This window comes from Telmatherina bonti (assembly GCF_933228915.1).
Source record: "Telmatherina bonti genome assembly, chromosome: 6".
In the NCBI taxonomy this organism is placed as follows: Eukaryota; Metazoa; Chordata; class Actinopteri; order Atheriniformes; family Telmatherinidae; genus Telmatherina; species Telmatherina bonti.
This window is the reverse complement of record NC_136624.1, coordinates 17,741,829-17,764,992: the sequence shown is the minus strand read 5'-3', so window position 1 is coordinate 17,764,992 and position 23,164 is coordinate 17,741,829.

The following is a 23,164-nucleotide window of genomic DNA, read 5'->3' as shown; positions in this document are numbered from 1 at the left end:
TGAGGGTGGTATGGCAAAATAACACCCTGAAGTAGGGATCTATCAGCGGAAGGATATGTTGCAATCCTGAATTCCTGAAAAATGGTGGCGGGTAGAACGCAAGGATAGAAATACACACGTGGATTGTGAAAAGAAGCCGGGTGTCTCACTGTGTGTCTGTCGACTTTCCCACAGGGCGGCAGTTGAAGTGGAGACAGATGGAAATATCATAACTGTATCATATCTGTCCACGTTCCTTTTGTCAGCGATAGAATTAATTATGACGAGTATAAGACTCATAGTAAAGAAAAACAAATGTTTGCTGCCTTCTTACTTTACTATGACTGCAAATACCTCAAGTCATCATCTTATCTCTGCTTACATAGCTGAAGGTACAACAGTCTGCTGCTGGAAGAACCATCCTGTTAAATCAAGGTTGAACCATGTCTGCTTATTATTTATACAAAAGGTTTTCTATGCTTTAGCTAAAATTAATAAAATATTCTGCTTGTACATGTTTTTAGCTTTCAATAAACCAATCCTGATTTTAACTATCTTCAATTTGTTCAAACTTGTGTAACTGTGTTGTCTTTGCAAGATAGAAACCAACAGAACAAAAATGTAATTTATAAAAGTTCTACAAAGTCAGCTGAGCAAAGAAAAAACGTCGAATATATGACAACAAACTGTATGAGGTGAAAGGACATTACATTGGTATGAATGGACAGCAATCAGTCCCAGCAAGATACTACAGCCCTCCCACCTCGTGCACACGTTACATAACGGACAGGGATTCGCCGGTACACGTGCAGACGCATCAGCCAATCAGAGAGGGAGGTTGCTGTAGTTCACGTGGTTTCCCAGCAAGCTGTAACAGACTCCTAATACCGGTCTTATTGATTTATATTAAGCTCCTTTCTAAGGACTGTTGAATAAATTTCACACCAGTTTATCTAAGGGATTAAACAGCTGCACCCCGTTTTCACATCGTATAACGCCATTTCAACTATTTTAAAAATAATAAATAAAATAAAATAAATAAAAATAAAAAACTGATTAACTGAAAATAAAAATAAGCATCCAAAAACAAACAAAAGCTTGTTGGATTATGCTCACCCTGGTGACCATTCACACATGTAAATAAACAGCTGTTTTGTTTATTGTTATTCATGCAGGTCTGAATTGACATGCACTTTTCTGAAATAATCACAGCCTCCTTGGTGGTCCTTCATTTGGAAAACACTTGTGCTGAATGACAAAAAAAAAAAAGCATATTTCCAACATTCATGAGAGATACAGCAAAAAAGATGGCCTGCTGTTCCACTTAAGGAAGGTGGGAGTTCTTTTCAGTCGGTGGCAGCTGATCGGGGTGGATCACAGACAGCAGAAGGTCTGTTGTAGCTGCAGAGAGAAGATAGAGTTCATGAAATAAATAAGTGGGTTAATGTGCCACCTACAGGCCAACTGCCAGACTAAACTAACTTCCCTGGTATCTACTGGTGCAAAACCACCTGGAATAAACACGTGTCCAAGAATTTGTTTTCCTAATATGTTGATTTAGGTGAAATGTTTTAGGAACTTTTAGGAAACTTGTTCTGCATTACATAAACACTACAACAACCACTCAGGAAACTATATGCATTTTATTAAAAAAAAAAAAAAATTAAAGAACAGTTTTAAGGCAGAATCATAAAATTATACTCAACGTCTTCTATAATAGGTGGTGAAATGTGCTCATACTAGGTTGGACCCTCTGCCTCCTGAACTGCCTTAACTGTTGGTTAAGGCAGTTGTGGGTTAGAAAACGGCCTCAGAAATTTTGGTCCACATAACTGCAAATCTTCCTCCCCATCACATCCCAAAGGCGCTCTATTGGATTGAGACGAGGTAAATGTGGAGACCATTGGAGTACAGTGAACTCATTTTTATGTTCAAGGAACCAGTTTGAATTGATTTGAACTTTGTGACATGGTGTGTCTTCCTGCTGGAAGTTGCTATACCCGAAGATGGTACACTGTGGTCATAATGGTATATATGTGGTCAGCAACAATACTGGGGGCTGCACGGTGGCGCAGTGGTTAGCACTGTGGCCTCACAGCAAGAAGGTCACTGGTTCGATCCTTGGCTGGTTTGGTCAGTGGCCTTTCTGTGTGGAGTTTGCATGTTCTCCCCATGTATGCATGGGTTCTCTCCGGGTACTCCGGCTTCCTCCCACCATCCAAAAACATGCATGTTAGGTTAATTGGTCACTCTAAATTGCCCCTAGGAGTGAGTGTGAGCATGAGTGTGGTTGTTCGTCTCTCTGTGTGTGGCACTGCGATGGACTGGCGAGCTGCCTGTCGCCCAAAGCCGGCTGGGATAGGCTCCAGCTTCCCCGCGAACCTGAATTGGAATAAGCAGTTCGGAAAATGAATGAATGAATGAACAATACTGGTTTAAACAATACTCAGCCAAGGGACTTAAGTGTGCCAAAAATATTCCCCACACCAGACACCAGCCTGAACAATTGTTACAGGGCAGTATGGGTAGATATGTTCATGTTTTCATGACTAACTATCTTCGACTAAGATTTAAATGTTATAGTAATGGAGATTCATCAAACCAGACGGATGTTTTTAAAAATCAGACAACTGTACTTTTTGTCTCAAGTCTGACAAAACCCGAGTAGCAGGTATATTGTCACCTCAATGGTCTTCATTGCTGAATTGTGTTTGTATCACATTTAAATCACCTCATGGTACTTTTCAGGCCAACTTGTTAGAAGAACATTGTTGTTATACTCTTTTGCAATGCAAAACTTTTCAAACCAAGTAGAGCTGAGCTGAGTTGAATAGAGGCGAGGGGTTTCCACTGGAAAAGAGGCTCATCTTCCATTAGTTGCACATAATTTGGTGAAAAGGTGGTGTTGCAACAGGAACAAAGAAATTTTGGTCAGAATTTCAGCTGTGGCTTTCCTGTCTGGAGTTTCATCTTCCCCTCATGCTTGTGTTAGTTTCTCTTTAGCAGCTCCTTCCCACAGTCCAAAACATAGGTTGACACGATTTAAAACCTACTGCAGTTTGGTCGTTTCTTATTGTTACATTCCACTAAAACCAACCATAAAATAAATATATATATTTGTCACTGGTAGTACAGAATTATTGTTTCAGAAAGGTAGGGATGGTATAAAAATGTGCAAGTGTTAAAGTTGCATTGCATCATTAGTTTACAAAGCAGGGCCGTTCCTACCAACATTCTGCTTTCTTATTCTGCTGATCTTACTATACTGTTTATTATACAAAATATAGTTAGTCTGGAGAATGAATGTAAGTTAAAGAGCCAAAAAAAAGCATATTGGCATAAACCAAAGGTCTATATAACTTCCTTTTCCTTTTCCTGCCACAGCTCTGCAATGTTACAACTTTTGGTGTTGCTGTGAGAGCTGACTTAGTTAAAGCAACTAATGAGCCATCTCTCAGTGACAACTTAGATATTAACATCTTACCTGACTCACTGACCGACTAAAGCACCAGAGTGGTGATCAACTTGCTGGTTTTCATTGCCATGACTATATAACTGTCAAAACCTTGAAAGTTAGTTGCTGACTAACTGCGGATTCACTTTTGCAAAAAAAAAAAAAAAAAAAAAAAAGAAAAAAAAAAGGCACCTCTTACACAAATCTGATCATCTTTAGTGATTAAGTTGTCCAAATGGCAAAAAAAATAAATAAAAATTTTTTAAAGGCCAAATAATAAATTTATTCTGATAAAAGGCATGAGCCAAAAGATGCACAAATGAAGTTAACAGTAATTAGTTACTATTCAAATGATCTCCTTTGATACTTGTGTTTACATGCACCAATAACCTGTTTACAACTGGATTATCAGAGGGGTATGTTGAGCATTATATGTGTTGATGTTGATTTGCAGAATGGTTTTAAGTGATTTTATAATTGCCCTTGCAGACTTCACAGATCCAAGAATGACTTCTACAGTTACACATGTTTATTCTTACTATAACTCTTACAGCAAACCCTCTGAGTCATTCTCTTTCCTCCAGCTGGATTTTAAGAAGTGCGATGTTCCCACAACATTTTTGCTGGGACGGATTCCAGGTCACATTTAGCAGGACACAACAGACAGGAGACAAGGAGAAACAAATTAGACAAGTGAGATGAGCCTCAGGATAGACATGTGATTGGAAACCTTGAGGTTAATAATCTGCATCTAGGACATGACTGTCACCTTAATATGCTTGCAAATGCATCTAATAATCATGACTGGGATCATTTTGCAACAAAGGGAAAACTATTATAGCAAAGGGATCAATGCAAACATGCATGTTCATGATGTTGATCTTTTTAAGTTTTAGTCTCATCTTGTCAGTGATTTGTGTTTTCTGCGGCTTCAGCCTTGTCTTGCTGTCAGGTTTCACATATTTTTAGGGTCTGCCCAGGAAAAGACACTGGATATGTTTTGTATTATGGAAACCATGTTGTATAAGAAACAACTAAATATGATTTACATGAAAAACAAGTTAGGCAAACTGAAAGGGCTATTTCTGTTGTAAAATGGTCTCATTGCTGGCTGATAGCATAAAGAGGTTTGTAAATGGTTTGTTAATTATCTGACTGACTGACTGACTTACTGACCGATAAACCAACTGACTGGCCCAATGAACCCAGTGGCATAAGGAAGCCATTAGGACACACATGCAGCCAAACCCCCTGAGAGCCTGGGAATGAGATTACCACCATGTATATGTGTGTGTGTGTGTGTGTGTGTGTGTTTCCCTTCAGCTACAATCTCCTCCTTATTAGGCCTCCTCATCCTGCAGCATGTTTCTGTGCTACTGCCTGTCTGTCTGCTGTATGCTTTAATTAGACATCAACTACTGAATGATCTCATACACATACAAACCGTGTTCAGTGACACAGGCACTTATCAGATTCTGGTCTGAGATCTGGTTCTGGACAGGGCTTTGCAAAATATGCTAATATTTGTCTAAATCAGGAATAAAAATTCTGTTTGAATCATATTTTCTTGCAAATTTTTATTTTAAATAATTTAAAATTAAACAATTTAATCTTAATTAGTTTAATTTACATTAATACTTTGAACAGTAGTGTCAGATGAGATCCCGATGATGTCCAACATCTGCAGTCTTTCACTTTTATTTGCTTTCAACAGACAAAATGTGAGAATCAGGTGACAAGTTATCGGGAATTACAGTGTTACTTGTTAATCAATACAAGCTCCAAAGCAGAGAAGATTTAATAAATAATAATTCATTTATATGAAGATATTTGCATTATCAGCCTCCTCTACAAATATGTATCGCTTACAGTGTAATGAGCAACAGATGCACCCAGTAAGCAAATAAAACGGTTCATGTCAAAGCAATGATGTTCATTCAGGGTTTAAACCAATAATAAGCTGTGAAAGCAAAAACACTTTACTCATATCGGATTTTGGACTTATTGATCTCGCCACCCCTTTTCTGTTATCTGTCAAATCTGAGGATCTTGTCGCCCTTTGACTTTGGAAACTCGCTGCTATGGCACCAACGCGCATGCTAGCCATTACTGATTTCCAATTCAAGTCTGACTTCTTAGTTTCTTTCTTTTTTTTTTTTTTTTTTCTAGAAAAGGGTCATGCAATTATTATAAAAGGTTGAGTGCAAGGTGAGTAAAAGGTGACTGCAAGAATGAAATAAGTGCCATCAGTGTGTCTTTCAAACTGCTAAATGTATCTCGGGATACCATTAAGAAGACAACTTTGCAACAGGTCTTGAGCTCTGTAATGTGTTAATCCTGCAGTCATTTCAAAGTGTCAGTCACTCCTGTTAGGATCCCTCATGCACAGGGATGAGAGACGAATGTCTTCTGCAAATACTGAGCATACTTCCATGTCAATGTTCCTGTCAGAATCCTTTACGAAACTGAACTGATCAGACAGTGAAACCAGAAGGAAGCAAAGTGAACAAAAACCATGAAACAAGAGGAAAGGATCATTACTGTCAACTCAGCCCTGTCAAACAGGAATTTCTTCTTCCAGAGATTCCTATCGAGTCAAATGATCCAGGAGTTTTCAAGCAGTAGTCATAATGAAAGACATTATTATTAATGTCTGGAGTCCCTTTACAGCCTGTTCAACTTATTGAACCACTGTGGTTGTTTTCGATTGGAAATCTTACTGATTGCTCAGAGATACAACTGAAAATACAAGAAGATTTGCAACAGCTGACAAAAAGCTAAGATAACACATAATCTCTGGAGTACTCATCATCTTTATTTCTCCAAAACAAGCCACATTATCACAAGCATGCAGCCATAGCCAGTGGAGAATTCCAGAACCAGCTGATAAGTTATAAATGAAGACAGAGTCGCTAATTTTGGGCTTATGGATGCTTTTGTCACAGGGCTTAACTGTTGACATCTTTCATATTCACTAAGTGTCTGACAATTTTCAAGCCTTACAATTTGAAGGTGGCTGTAAGATGACTCATTTGATATATTGCACAATGAACCACTTAGCCATTGTCAGGGTGTGAATTCTAAGTAAACTAATGTTTGTTATATTGGGGGTCATGGCTCAAAATGTTTGGGAACCACTGGTTTAGTTTATAAAAGAAACGTAAAGTGAAAGAAAAGAAAAGCTAATTTATAAACATGTTTTATGAACATTTAAAAAGTTGGTATCTTTAGTAGGCCATGGGGTCGTCTCAGCACCATTTTGTGGCATAAAAAAGTGGTATACAGATAAAAATACACACAAAAAAGAAACAGCTGAACATAAAAATGTAACTAATGGGACCTTTTCCAATTCCTATGCAATAATTGAGTCATTTGAGCTAGAATTATGCTTTTTAATTCCAAATCAGTGAGATATGTTCGAAGCACCACAGTTCTTTAATCACATGGAGTCTTGTTTAAAACACTTCCTCTTGTAGAAAATTAAAATTCGAAGGGCTTGCTCAGTAATGTGTTTCACTAATCCAATTACCCCATGAAATCTGAATTCTGGTGGGTTCAGAGCAGGACAACCCTCTTCATTATTTCCACTGTGTCAGATGTGAACACTTATATCAAGTCAGTGTTTTCTCTTTAGAGGACTTTGGTACAAAGATTTTGTTATCTGTATTTGGTGTACCCAGAGCCAGACAGACTGTCTTATTATCATTTGGGGCATTTTGCATGCTTTCAATCTATTATAAAAGCAATTTAATGCAATAAAAATAAAGCCACAGGCTCATAGTATCCTTTAAACAACAAATTAAACAAAAACAACAAAGATCCCTTGTATAGTCTAAGTAAGGTGTTTGAGACAAAATGTCTGTAATAGTTGGAGTTGCAGACCCGAAGTTTAAGGAAAAATTTTGGCTTGAGTGTAGAGAAAGGAGTGGAGTGAACTCTTACCCTCTCCTCCACTCTGCTTTTGAGTAATAGGTCACAGTGACATTGGCAACTGATAACATGTTTAAATAACAGTTGGGTTGCCTTGTGGGTGACAGGTTTTAAAAGAGTGGTAATAAATGAAGCATTTATCTCTGTCCTATTCACCAGATTGTGACCCATTTCTGAGCACCATCCCTCATAAGGCAAGTTTAGTTGAGAATGTCGCAAAATTCCATTTTAAGGAAAGTGTCCTGACTTGGATGAAGGAGAACAAGGCTCTGATGGTGTATTCACATCAGGATAGTCTGCCAGACTCTGTGTGATTGGGGACTCGATTCGGTCGGGGGGGGGCAACATTATTTTGGACCAAGACTACATTCTTGCTGCACTCATCAAGCAAATATGACTTTTTTGAAAATGTGTTTCACTCTCCACCAGATGCTAGAAAAGTTGTACTAGATCCTAGTGGTCTGGTTGATCTGATTTCAATCAGAACTTTGACCAAATTCTAGGTCTGACTGTGAGCTATTCCTCCCATCCAGAGCCGCCTGTCATCCCACATGCTTGGATGGTTTGGTTGGGTTTACCCGCGATGCGGATAAAGAGAGTGTGCTGAATCCACAATGCACTTTGGTTCATAGTCCACTTCCTGTATTTGGTCCGCTTAAAACTAGCTGAGTTTGCTTCTTTGACAGAAATCAGTAATTGTTTGGCACATTCACATTTCCCCAGACAAAGCAGACTATCTGAGCAAATGGACTTGGATTCAAAGCAATAAGGCTCATGTTAATACTATATTTGACTAGCCAATGCACCCAGTGGTCCTAAAATTACCAGCCAATCAGAAATTTTTTCAAGAAAAATTTGGTAGACTATAAATGAAACTTAATCCATTTAATCATGCACATTTTAAAAAAAAAAATGTTTTTTTGTTTGTTTGTTGGATTTTGGCATTAAAATGGAAAATAACAACATTTTCTCATTTATTAATTAATTAATGGAATCAAATGATTTCAGGTCTCATCAGAGCTAGGATTTCCAGTCTGAATCTGTAGGACTCTGCATATCCTGTATTTGCATTTGTACATAAACTCTGCACTGTGTGAGCAAAAACTATGCAAATGCAAGATCCTAATGACAGGGAGAATGTTGATGATGCAGAGGAGGTATGGAGTATTTATTTCCTTTCTTTTCTTCTAACCAGCCTTGTTTATTTACACAATCCAGCAACGTTTCCTTATTAAGCTGCACTTTGTTCACATACTGGTAGAAAAATGACACCAAGTTTGCTAAAGTAAGCATAATGCCAATGGATGTGATACATCTTCAGTATTGATAGGGAATGCAGTGATTGCACAGTCTGGACAAATAGCCAAACATTTTGGTTCATTTATCACCTGCCAAAGTCGCTTGTAAGCCTTCATTAATAATGACCAAAATGAACTTGAATTCATTTGATGGGCTGGAGGGTGTTGATTGAGAACTCTGTATGAAGTAATTATGAACAAGAAGTCTTTAAGCACCATTTTCATCACCTTTAGTCAATGACCCACAGTTGTGTGCAGTGCATTTTCTTTCATTAACACAGTCATCACAACAATTCAGTCATGTGCCGTAAAATCTAGTCAGCTGCCTAGCATTTAATAGTTTCAATGACTGGATAAAGTCATGGCAAGTCATTCACATGTTGATCACTTTGGCATTAATGTTCCCCACCTTTCATTCAGATATGCCTGTGAAAATGAAAGACACCCACAATGTATATACACTACCAGTCAAAAGTTTGGACACACTTTCCGATTGGACATAATGGAAAAGTGTATCCAAACTTTTGACTGGTAGCATAGTTTGTGAAAAACCTGACTTTCAATGTTAGGAGTCATGTCTCCTCCAAGTCACAGTATTCTCTTACCCAGCTGTTTCACTTTGGTGGTTCAGTCAGACAGTGGTGGTGATGATGACGGAAGCAGCTGATGAGAGCAGCGGTTGTATCACATTTGATGTTGTGCAATTGTAGATGAGAAAAAGCGTGGTATAAAATAGTTTTGTCTATTGTTTACATTTAATCTTGCAGTGTTTCATTTCGCAGAATAGTTATGGAGAGAGCTCAGAGTGCGGGTAGGCTGCAAGATGGATGCCAAATAAGCCATCGATAGGGGACAACTCAATGAGGACATCTGCCAGTTCAGTTGTGTGACTCAAGAATAAAAAGTACTGTCATGTTAATAAACATCAGTGCTGATGAGAAGTACTGATATATGGTCAGAAAGAGTAGAGGCTTTTACTTCAATTTTAAGCCCTTAAAACAAAGATTAGCAGTCAATCATCATGAGTATCATCATCAACTTCACATGATCAAAAGTCAAATTTACTGTCTGCTAATCTTAATGTCTGTAAATGTGAGTGCAGCAGTAAAGACTCAAATGGTTGGAAATTACAACCTACGGTTCTTGCCCCAAAAATGCTTTATTAACCCTTTAGCATTTAGTAAACTACCAGATGCTTATTTCATACATGGCACCGATATATTCAGTTTGTTTTGTTGTTATTTAGGCTATGTGTCAAATTGTATATGGAAAATCTTTGAGAAATCTCAGACGCAATTTCTATCAAAACTAGGGCTGAAGAAATGGGACAAAATTATAACCCTTTTCTGTCATTGCTGCAGGTCACTGAGGTCACAGAGAAAGAGAATCAGATGTCCTCCCTTCATTCCTTTGAAATTACAGCTCTCACAGGATCTCACCCAACTGTGTAATGACAGACCTTTGCAAACAGATGCACACACTGTCTAAATGTTAGTACTGTTGTGTTGCAGAGCTGTATATAAATGTTTCCTGAGAAAACTCATCCACAGGCATACTAATGAGTTTTATGTTTATAGGTTACTTCCAAAGGCCAATGACAGCCACTGTTACAATCATGACTGTAAAACAAAGATGTTTGCCACCAGAATTTGAAAGCAATGAAAAATGGAGGATCACATGCTTTAAATGAAAAGAAAAAGAGCGTGATAGTACGTAAAAAGAAGAGATTTCTTATGGAAACATTTGCAGTTCCTTACTGGTGTGCAGGTACATTGATGGAGATTATAACCAAGCAAAAACCCAAATCATTTGTAGTTCAGTTATTTAGGAAGCTTAAGAAAAAACTGGGTAGAGGAACAATGGGAGACATGGAATTTAAAGTTAAAAAAAAACAAAAAAAACAAAACAAAACTTTATTCAGCTCAAACGTTTAGTGTTGATGTCTGGATTTGAGATCACAAGCAGGAAAAAGAACAATACAAAAAGTATGCCAAACAGATCCAGAAAATCTAAGGCAGACCACTCACAGCTGGCTCTTAAAGGGTTGAAGTGGTTTTGGGTGGAGTCTTCGTTCAACCATTTAAATGGGAGTCGAGCACCCGACTGACCTCAGTCAGCTGCTTTAGGAAGAGGGAGGAAGAGAGGCAGGCACCCGTGGAAACATTCCTTCTGGGAAAAAGCCTTCAAGTGGTCTGCACATGCATGTGTGTTTGTGTGTGGCACCGCATGCTTGGTGGTAATCATCAAAAGGAGTAACCACAGCTTTGCCAGGAACATTTAAATGTGCATCCTGCAACACTTTCTCAAGGGCTTTCTCTGCATGGGACTTGTATGAGTGTTTTTGTGTGTGTGTATGTTCATAAATAAATATATATATATATATATATATATATATATATATATATATATATATATATATATATATATATACACTGTTTAAAAAAATAAAGGGAACACTAAAGTAACACATTGTAGATCTGAATGAATGAAATATTTTTTATTAAATACTGTTTCCATAGTTGAATGTGCATATGGTCCCACAAGGTGTCTGAGGATCTCATCTCAGTATACCTAATGGCAGTCAGGCTACCTCTGGTGAGTACATGAAGGGCTGTGCAGGCCTCCAAAGAAATGCCGCCCGACACCATCACTGACCCACTGCCAAACCGGTCATGATGGAGGATGTTGCAGGCAGCAGAACGTTTTCCTCGGCATCTCCAGACTCTGTCACGTCTGTCACATGTGCTCAGTGTGAACCTGCTTTCATTTGTGAAGAGCACAGGACGCCAGTGGTGAATTTGCCAATCTTGGTGTTCTCTGGCAAATGCCAAATGTTGGGCTGTAAGCATAACCCCCACCTGTGGACGTCAGGCCCTCATATCACCCTCATGGAGTCTGTTTCTGACTGTTTGAGCAGACACATGCACATTTGTGGCCTGCTGGAGCTCATTTTGCAGGGCTCTGGCAGTGCTCCTCCTGTTCCTCCTTGCACAAAGAAGTAGGTAGCGGTCTTACTGCTGTTGCCCTCCCACGTCCTCCTCCACATCTCCTGATGTACTGTCCTGTCTCCTGGTAGTGCCTCCATGCTCTGGACACTACGCTGACAGACACAGCAATCCTTCTTGTCACAGCTCACATTGATGTGTCATCCTGGATGAGCTGCACTACCTGAGCCACTTGTGTGGGTTGTAGACTCCGTCTCATGCTACCACTAGAGTGAAAGCACCGCCAGCATTGAAAAGTGACCAAAACATCAGCCAGAAAGCATCGGAACTGAGAAGTGGTCTGTGGTCACCACCTGCAGAACCACACCTTTATTGGGTGTGTCTTGCCAATTGTCTATAATTTTCCCCTGTTGTCTATTCCATTTGCACAACAGCATGTGAAATTGATTGTCAATCAGTGTTGCTTCCCGTGTGGACAGTTTGATTTCACAGAGGTGTGATAACTTGTTATATTGTTATGTTGTGTTGTTTAGCGTTCCCTTTATTTTTTTGAGCAGTGTATAGCAGTGTACACACACACACACACACACACACACACACACACATATATATATATATATATATATATATATATATATATATATATATATATATATATATATATATATATATATATATATATACCTGGTTATATACCTGGAGCTGTACACCACCCCCCTCTCAACACAGAAACACAGAAACACACACACACACACACACACACACAAAAGGGCAACATATTACCTAACATGGAGGAATATGAAAATATTTTACTATTGTTTCTTTACAACAAATACAGCTGTCATTTACAAAACTTTTTGATTTTTCTAATTTATTATCAGCTACTAAAATCATTTCACAGCCCAGAGGTCATGAACTGCTTGTGAGGAGCAGGTCTCTTTCTTTACTTTGTTGAAGTGAAACAAATTTGAATGGATATTATGTGTTAAAGTTTAGCCTGAAAGGCCTGTACTGCCATCAAGCCTTCAGCCTTCTGTGGGGGAGAATATTCTCTTCCTGTGGTTTTGTTTTTTCCATCACTTCCTCTTTCCCACGCTGTCAAAACCCCTTCATTCACAATTTTCATTTCACCACACTTAATGAACTTTCGGCACACATTCTTCAAGCCAATCAGCCTCTGTTTCCTGTTCTTTAAATATCATTGTAACTCTATCTTACTGCCTATCTGACCCAGAAACACAAAAGTCCCTCTTCCCATGACCAACTCCTTCTTCTAGTTGTCCTGAGAAGATCAGCTGAAGTTTCTCTAAAGCGTTATTTCCAGGAAGCTCTGGCTCTGTCCGGCAATCATTTGGCAATCACTTAATTCCTGTGGGAGTCTCTGTGATTCCTGAAAGTCTTTCTTACATTATATTGCATTGCACAATTTGCCTTGATTATGTTCAGATATTAACATTTATGGGGGTTTGGAGACATTGCACTGTGTGCCATGGAATAAACTATCTGACTTTTGGGAAAACTTGACCAATTATGATGATGGCCAAAGTGATCTCTTAACCCCTGTATGTATAGTGGTCACTACATGTTTTTAGCATGAGTCATGAGTATTTTCTATATGTATAGGTAAAAATGCTTTACTTGCTCATTAATCACTCAAATCAAACCCAACTTTGTTAATAAAGCACTTTTCATGTCAAGTGCCTGACATGATAAAAACAATTCATGCATATTTAAGTAAAAACAAGCCTTGAAATGCCAAAGTATGGAACAGACCTTTTTAAAACCACATTGATTAATGCTTCTTTAATGCACAGTCACACAGACATCCACATTCAAGCAGAGAAATAGCAGTCCCCCCCCCTACCCCCTCCATTCTACACAAACATGAACTCCATAATATCTGTGTCTTAGTATAAAATACTAGGAGTAATAAACATCTGGCTTAATGCTGCTGTTAGGAAATGTTATCTTGGGGATTCGATCACACCAGGAGCCAGCCCACCCATGTTCACAGAGGCCACCGCTGTAACCACCCAGATCAGGGCAGGACAGAGTCCACACCACAGCCATAGGGCTGCAGTGAAGGGCCCCCAGCCACCTGGACAAGGGCAACCCAAAGACAAAAAACAGGATAAACAAAAGTTAAAACAAAGATAAAAAATAAAAAAAACCCCACATATGAATAATAAGAATAAATAAGAGCAGAGATATAAAAATACAGATAAAGGATTTCATGATAACTTAATATTAAAACAAATGAGTTAAATCTAAGCCAAAAGAGAAGGTACTTTAAGAACACCTAAAAGGCCAGTAGCAAAGGAGCTCACAGTCTGTGAAGGCTCATAATTTAAAAGCAGGTCAGACAAAAAAAAGAAGGCCCAAGATCATTAAGACATTTATAAAGACTTTAAAAAAACATTACAATCAATCCTGATTTTATGCTCACCATCCTTGTCTATGTCACACCACCATAAAACCTTCCTTTTAATACTTCCTTTATGCCTTATTCCCAGGGGACAGTTAACTCTTAGAAAAACTTCTTTAAACGCCGCTGACAAAATCCTGATATGTGGTTTCTGTGATGTGTGACTTGATGAGCCTGCCCAGATTGCTCTACAGCAACCAGTTCTGGAGAGAAAACCTCCACAAGGTTTTAGTTGTATTCATCATCTGTCTATTGAAGTTCATATGTTTTTCAGCAGCACCTTTCATAGTAACTACAATTCAACATAAGACGGACAGTCCTTAGATTTGGTCATGTCGAAGTGGAAACATCTGTAGTCACATTCAGAGAGTAGCTTAACAAACATAAACCTGTGACCCCCAGGCAACCGTCAGGGTAATTTCAACACCTTCAAGCTCTCTTCCGGTTTTAATAAGGGCCAGTCATACATGCTTTATCTTGTTTCTTGCAGAACAGACATGGTTATCCAAAACATTCATGTTATGTTAAGGTCATGGAAAGAGAGTTTTGGGTACTACAAAACCCAACATTATCAGCAGAGAGATGTCTTTGTAATCAGGAAGAGAAGATTGTTGTGTGTCAAATGCATTATAGGTCATGATGGTATAATTTATGCATGATCAGTCATTTTTATTGATCAAATTTTGATGGATTGAATCAGTGTCAGACGGACTCCTTTCAATGCTTGTTCATTTAATGAAAGAAACCAAGATGTGATGCAGCTCTCATCGTCTGGCTTCAGTTATCAACATCCAGGAGCAGAGCTGAAAGCCGAGCTGCTGGCGTATCAAGGTTGGATGCATGGAATTTATAGATTCACTGAATTTATGGAGCAATCCTTCTTAAACCATGCTGGCGTCTTCGAAGAGGCAAACAGCAAAGCCACCAAGGCTGTAAAAGATCCTTGGGATGGTTCTGGATTGGAAAAGAAGACCCAAAGGGAGATAGAAAGCATTTTTTCAGAATTCAATTTTCAGTCTGATCAACAACAGGTGGGTCACCTGGGAGACTGTGTGTTGTTTAAACCGAATAATCAGAAACTGCATTAAAGCAAGAGGTGTTTCTGTGTGTATGTTCCATATTTTGCCTCCTTCTTTAGAAAACTAACAGCAAGCTTTGAGCTTAATCTTTCTAAGGGGAGAACTAAAAATAAGCACAGATTTATTTGGCCTGTCATTAATGCAGTAAATATCAGAAACTTTTCAAATGATGCTCACATCCTCACATCAAGAGTTTGATGCAAAAGTACCATATAAAGTCTTAATAAACCCCTTACTTTTTATGTTTGCAACCTCTCAAAGACTTTCTGAAGGTTTTTAAAATTATACTTTTGTTGAAATCTTTCCATTTTCAGTCTAACCGTTATGCTTAGCTATTTTGGAAAAGATTAGTAAATTATTATCATAAGAGTTAGACTTTTTCTTTAATTACGCAAAAAATACACCTAATATTAAATGTAACTAAGTGTTATGTCTACATATAACAGACAAGTCAGGAAAGACCCAATTTTATGAAGACAAGTAAAGAATAAAAGAAGGACAACAAACTACCTATACCAGATTTATCATCTCAGTAAATAATATCCTTAAGAAATACAAGAGACATATAAAATACATCTGGACCTTTAGTTGATTCATCAAATGTTAGCTGAAGCCTCATCATAAATGGTCTCCATGGAAGAGTCTTCTTTTTGTTTAATAGAAAGAGTGAAGAAAGGCTGGGAAATGCCGAATGACAAAAGAACTGGACTAACAATCAGTGGCAACAGATGGAGTGATTACCGGTACTCCTCCAAAGACCACTTATCGCAACACTACTAAAGAAGTGTGGGATCATCTTGACAGAGAACAGAACAAGACTACATGAAGACAGTACTACATGAAAAAAAAAAAGTACAAGAAAGCTCATCTCAGATTTGGTTCACATTGGGTTGAAGAATAAAAATGCTCTGACTAAACAACGACTTTCAGTCTAGTTAGAATTGGACAAAATCTGTTTAGCCTTTTGTACTCTGTACTTACATAAATTTCTGTGTCTGTTTCTCCTTTCCTGCGACATATATGAAGTTACATATGATTCAAGATTTTATTCATATTGCTGAAACAATCAGCATTTTTTTTTTTTAAAGCAACTAATGTAGAGAAAATGTACTTGTCAACCTGTTTACTCTGCAAGTCTGGCAGCACAGATTAGTTTTTCTAAACTAAAATCTAAATATCTGGTGAAAAAAAAGAATGTCAATTACGATGACTATTCATTTGCCCATTAAAATGCTCCATTTACATTTAAGTTTACTTCAATCCACAAACACTTTACAACACTTAACTCCATCTGCTTAGGTAACTACAAGGCCATGCCATTTTGTGTCACTGCTGTAACTCAACTGTCTTATGTATAGGATGCTTGAAAGGCTAAAAGACACTGGTCAGCAGAACTGATTGCTTCAGATCACAGCCATTCAAGCGTGTATTTCATGAGCAATTAATGTTTGGAAATAGCAGAATCATTGCAGACATTGTAAAGCAACACCTCTGTTGTGGCAGATGATTAGTATGTCAATGAACTTTACTGGTTTCAACCAGCAGTTTTACTTTCGTGAACTCTTTATGTAATAATGGTTCATTTCTACGAGAAAACAGTTCATACTGTATGTGCTACCCTTGTGTTTCAGTAGAGGAAATCAGTTGCTTGTCTGTGTGAACATATTGGTTGTGTGCTGTGTCAGGGTAGATAACAGAATCCCAAATGACAATCAGTGGAAAACAGAAAAAAACACTGTTGAACCCCAATGCACTATCAGCTATCGCATACTGCTCTCCTGACACACACAAGCAAACACACCAACCCATTCATGAGAAAGCTGACGACAGAAAGCAACTAAAAACACTCGCTCATGCATAGATACTTACTATCTGGCTCCACACACAGATCTCACTTCCTCCAGCCTAAACTCACCACACACACCATGCGCACACACTCTCACACACAAGATTAGTGATATAAGAGTTACTGAAACTTCTGACTTCTGTTTAAGTGAAGAGATGTTTGAGAAAGTAGCTGTGCAACAGAACCATCCCCTCCCCAGTGTGCATGAGCATTAATGTTGCCAGATATCTCCAACCACACAAACAACAGCCAGGATCCTGTCAAAAATTAATGCCAACTAAACTGATTTAAAGACAGTCTTCAAAAGCATATGCAAGGCTATACTCAGCTTATTAAAAGCTTGTGAAGATATACAGTCTGTGGTTTTCATTGTCCAAAATGACCAAAGGAACGATGATGAAACCTCGTCCAGTGAATAAGAATGTGGAAAAACTGAATGAAACAAAGCAGCTATTGTCACATTTGTAATGGCATTAACCTGGATCAAGTGTCAATGGAGTGTTGTGCTCACATGCTCAGTGCTTGTCATCAAATATTTGTAAAATTCTGTTAAATTGACCTTAAAAACCATGAAAACTGTTTGTACTGCACTGTGAAGTGAACTTTGTGTGCATGAGCCTTTTAATACAAGTTTCTCTTATTGCAACTTTTGCAACCATACTGGCCAAGATGGCATCTGTAGTGGCAACATGAGATTATCAGTCTGAACGCACAAATACAAAGCCTCTATGATGCATTTTTGGTGGTCTTGTCGTTGCTAAGAAGCAACTGTCAGTCCACTCCCTGTGATGCAGATGCCCTCAAAAGCAAACAAAAAACACTCATCAGTTTACCAGACTTAGTAATGGCCTGGATACTTTACAAGAATGTGTACCTTAAGCTGACTTGCAGACAGTTGATTACTTCTATGTTGACAAGGTGTTGCACATAGCTGCTATTGGTAGTGTTAACATCAGGAAAAATGCTTTCAGTATGTAGGGCTCTTTTGGGTGCTTTCAGGGAAGTTATCCTCAAGATGCCCCTGCCCCCCGCCCCCTCCTGAAAGAAACAGTTTTGCCCACAAACTTCTTAAGACAAACACTTGAAGCAACAAAGCTGCAGATAACCAGTGACACCAGACAAAATGTTTTTGTGGTGAATCCCTGACGGACAAAGATAAAGCTGACAATGAAGTGGTATTTCTGCTAAATGGCAATTTTACAGTTATGCACTGAATATCAATAAACAGCACAAGTGAGAGCCCTTCCAGTGATGACATTTACTATAAATTAATTTCTATACAATTTATTTTCAAAGCTCCTGAACCTTTAAAGACAAGGGAACTAAAATTACATTTGCAGTTATTCAGACACAGCGTTTGACAGGAATTAACTCCTTTGACTTGAAGAAATGAGGAAGTTGTACTTAGCTGACACTTGCCTCGATTGGTGTCAGCTAAGTGACAAAAAGCATGCTTGTTCTTTTGAATTAATCATTGAATTCACTTTAGCAGCTCTGGGATTTTTTGAAGCATAATGCAAGGGATACTTCAACATGCCATATTGCACATTAACAGCAAACTAATCTGAATGAGAAGGAATCAACTTGTGTTGTAATGTTACACATAACTGAGTAATAAAGAGTGCAGTGGATGGAAGAGGAACATATGAAAATTGACAATGCGATAATATACAGTATATTGATATATAAGAGGGTACTGGGGGCAGTGGACTTGGCACTGCTTTCTGCAAAAGAACAGCCTTTATCGTGTTTTCATTTCACATGATGAGAATGGCTGAAATCCCAATAAACTTTCTCTTCTTCCTCTATGAGGGGGATGGAGATTGAAGCTTCGCTGTGGTTTTTACTGTCAAGACCAGGTTGTTTGAAAGTCACCATCACTGAAGATGCTGAACTTTTCATTTCTAGGTTGACTTATTGAAATCTTTAGTCCTACCATGATGGTGTCATCAGCACAATTCACAAATGTGTTGTTGGGGTGAATGTATTAATACATGGCTTAAAACGTTCTCATCCTGACATTCTGGGGCCTCTCTCTCTGGAAGCCCACTACCCCTGTGCACAATGATTCTGGTTTAGATAAAAGAAAATAACTTCATTGCACAAAAGCACAGATGATTCATCTAAACATGAAAAACACAAAGTTTGTATACCTTCAGTGAAACTCAAAGAGAAACCTTGTCATTTTGAGTAGCACAAAGAGCCCTCAGAGCTTGAGCCTGATTTCAGAATATATTGTGAAACTTCATTAACTTCCTAAGCTTCCTCTGAATATGTTGAAATCACATGCTGACACCACAAAAACAGTTTTTCTTAAAGTGTACACAGAACTTTCCATCCATCCATCCATCCATGGCTGGTTATCTGGGGTCGGGTCGGGAGGACAAAAGCCTAAGCAGGGAAGCCCAGACTTCCCTCTCCCCAGCCACATTTACCCGCTCTGGGGCGGGGACCCCAAGGCTGAGAGATATAATTCCTTCAGGGTATCCTGGGTCTTCCCCAGGGTTTCGTCCAACAGGGACGTGCCTGGAACACCTCACCAGTGAGGCGTCCAGGAGGCATCCTAACCAGATGTCCGAGCCACCTCAACTGGCTCTTCCTGATGCAGAGGAGCAGCGGCTCTACTGCAAGCTTCTCCTGGATGACAGAGCTTATCACCCTCTTTCCCATTGAGAGATAGAGTGGCTCTTTTCCAATACCCACAAGCTCATGACCATAGGTGAGGGTAGGAACATTGATCGACTGGTGAATCGAGGGCTTCACCTTCTGGTTCAGCTCCTTCACAACAGACCAGCGCAGAGTCTGCATTACTGCAAATGTCACACTGATCTGCCTGTTGATCTCATGCTCCATTCGTTCCTCACTCAAGAACAAGACAGATATTTGAACTCCACTTGAGGCAGGACCTCACTCCCGACCCGGAGAGGGCAACCACCCTATTCCGGCTGAGGACCATGGTCTTGGAGGTGCTAATCACAATCCCTGTCGCTTCACACTTAACTGTGAATCACTCAAGAGTGAGCTGGAGATCATTACTAGATGAAGCCAATAGAACCACACCATCCGCTAAAAGCAGAAACCCAATCCTGAGGTCGTCAAATTGGATCCCTCAACACCTCGGCTGCACAGAGAAATTCTATCCATAAAAGTTATGAACAAAATTGTTGATAAGGGCCTTGACGGAGTCAACCCTCACTGAAAATGAATCCCGACTTACTGCGGACCAAGCTCTGACACTAGTCGTACAGGATCTGGACAGCAAGGGGGTCCGGTACTCCATACACCCAGAGAACCTCCAACATGAGTCCCCAGGGACTCAAATGCCCTCACAAAGAACCTTCCTAATTCATAAAAAAAAAAAAAAAAAAATTAAAGCGATTTAGACTCTTCACTCCTGTCCAAGTTTTGCTATACAAGGATAGATTCATAGATTTAAACCATAAAGGAGATTATCAGCCTTAACCTGTTTGAACTACACCAAAGCATAGACCAAAACAAATTGGAGTATCCAGCTGTTTGTAAATCAGTATGATTTTAAGTGGTAGATTAGATATCTTTATAACTCTTCATATACACGGTTTATTTTCCTTAAAAAAAAAAAAAAAGTGTGCAGTATGCCTGCTGTAAAGGTAATATGAGGAAACTGAGCATTTTGGGAAAACTAGCTGCTGCTTTGCAAAGAAAGGAGTGATTAGGGTGTATAATGGTCACCTCCCTTTAAAGACCCTTCCAACATTCCCAACTATGATAAGACCTTATGAGAGAGCTGGTCAAACTGGGAGGAATATATTTGACTTGTGAATTGCCTTGGGAATCCCCAGGGGGAGCTGGAGAGGGTCACCAGGGAGACAAATGTCTGAGTTTCTTTCCTGAAGTTGGTTCTGCATCCCATGTGGTCAGTCCTGTGGTTGGAATGACCACATCCTTTATCTTTTCAAACCCTGGGAACACTGGTGAGTGTGTAGCACGTACAAAGGGGGGAAGAGGGGCTGTGTCCCCCTTAAACTTCCCCTATAAGGACACCCCTGGTCAGAGCACCTCAGCAGGCCAAGCAAGACAGGATAAATAGATTAAAAAGGTTTGTCTCCTGTGTATTACAAAATATAGTCCCTAGCTACCACCTGCAGTGGTTCTGGGCTTTAATCCAAGACTGGTAAACACATAACCCTTATAACAAAGAAAGTGAAACACTAAAACCACATGCAATAAAAACCATTAAAATATAATCCAGTCTAAAATATACCCGACCACCAGGCAGATGGAGCAACTCTGTACGACAGGAGACCACTAAAAGGGAACAGATAAAAGCAGTTAAAATGTGATTATCACTAAAACAAATGTACAACAAAGAGAAGCCAGGGTGAGTGGCTCTTGTTTAATGTCTTATCAAGGAACCAAAGTAAATGTCAATATTACAATGACCAATAAAACTTTATACTTTACCACTCTTTGTCACTTCCACCCTGCTTGCTCTCAGGTCAGTCTCTTCTAGGTAAGCAGGACTGTCTTTTATAGTGTCACTGGTCCTGATCACCAATTGGCAGCAGCTGTGACCAGGCTCAGCAGAGAGGCAGAGCAGCTCAGCCCAGGTGCCTACAAGTGTATTGTATTTTCTACTATCCTAATTCAATGTGAGTCACACCTAATGTATACATGAAGCATTCATGTTTTGATGAGAATTAGCAGGAGAGATCAGATTTCTCCACTTTGAACAGGTTTGAAACTATCCTTATAAAGCTGTTAATGACCAGTTTCACACCTTGATGGTATTTTCCCATTACATTCAAATGGTTTTACCAACTTCTTTTTCCTCCTTTTTTGATTTCCTATTGTAAGTACAATCAAAGTCCAGTAAACAATCTAAATCCTGTTGTAATATATTTGGTACATTGCCAACTAACACGAGAATGAGACAAGGTCAGTATTGGTCTCAAAAACTGTATAAGTATTTTAGTGCCAAAGCACATCAGCCATGGTCAGCTTGCCATGGTTTTCAAGCTAACCATGGCCACACTGAGGGCTTACTGTTTGCAGTTGAAAAAGAAACATGAAAAAGCCATGCAGACTCAAACTGTTCATTTTCCTAACCGCTTAATCCAATTCAGGGTCGTGGGTAAGCTGGAGCCTATCCCAGCAGTCTTTGGGCGAAAGGCAGGGTAGACCCTGGACAGCTTGCCAGTCCATTGCAGGGCGTTCTGTACTTTATCATACTTAAATGTTATTAGCAAAATAAATTGTGCCTATTTCTTCTTGTGTTTGCTGTCAGGGAAGGGTCTACAGCCATTTTGAAGGTTTTTTTTTCTTGCTTTGTATTAATGTAAATTATGTAAAAGCATAAGTGTCTAGAAAACTAATAAACAGGAGTATGAAGGGATCTATTGAAATGAAGAATGCTCATACCTGTCACTGTCTTTTCTAAATATACAAAGCGTTCATCGTGAAGCCACAATATTTCATTCACTTGCCCTCAGTGACATTTGCCATTTTAGGAGGCATGTAGTGTTGGATAATTTTACTGACGTTTCATTGCGGTATTCACTCTGTCAATGGAACATTCACAATATTATCATCATTTCTTTGAAATTGTAGCAGTTCATTTACAAGTTTTGTGCATGTCTTCACACTTCAATGGGGACAATTTGCACCCCTTGTGGGTTTGATGTGACAAAGTATAGACTAAACTTTTATGTTGTGAATGAGCAAAGTGCATAACTGATAAGAGATCTGCCTGACCTCTTCATGCAAAAAACCTGACACTTCTTCTTGGAATCTGCTCATTCATGACTCAGCAACAAGATGACAAGAAAGAGGAAGGGGCCTTCAATACCCTGCTGGACCATTCTCTCTTCCTTTTTCTGCTTAATAATAGAAAGTAAGACATTCTGAAACCTACATGTTGCAAGCATTGATGACTTGTTGCATGCAGACGGCAAATTACACAACTTTGTCAGTAAAAAGGTAAGGAATGTTGCACCCTAATTCTGTGCATCAGTGTTTTGTACCCGGGAACTGTGTTGGTTAAATGAGAGCTGTTATTGTTTTTTAAGTGAATTTAAGAAAAAGTTTTTTGTTTTTTTTTTGCTGGTTCTGCATTAAGTGGAAGTAAATGTATTGTTGGATTTGTACATGAAAACAGAAAGGGGGGCAGCTGTTGTAGCCTAGTTCTGTGCATCAGTATTGTTATATTGACAGCATTGTCCCAGTTCTG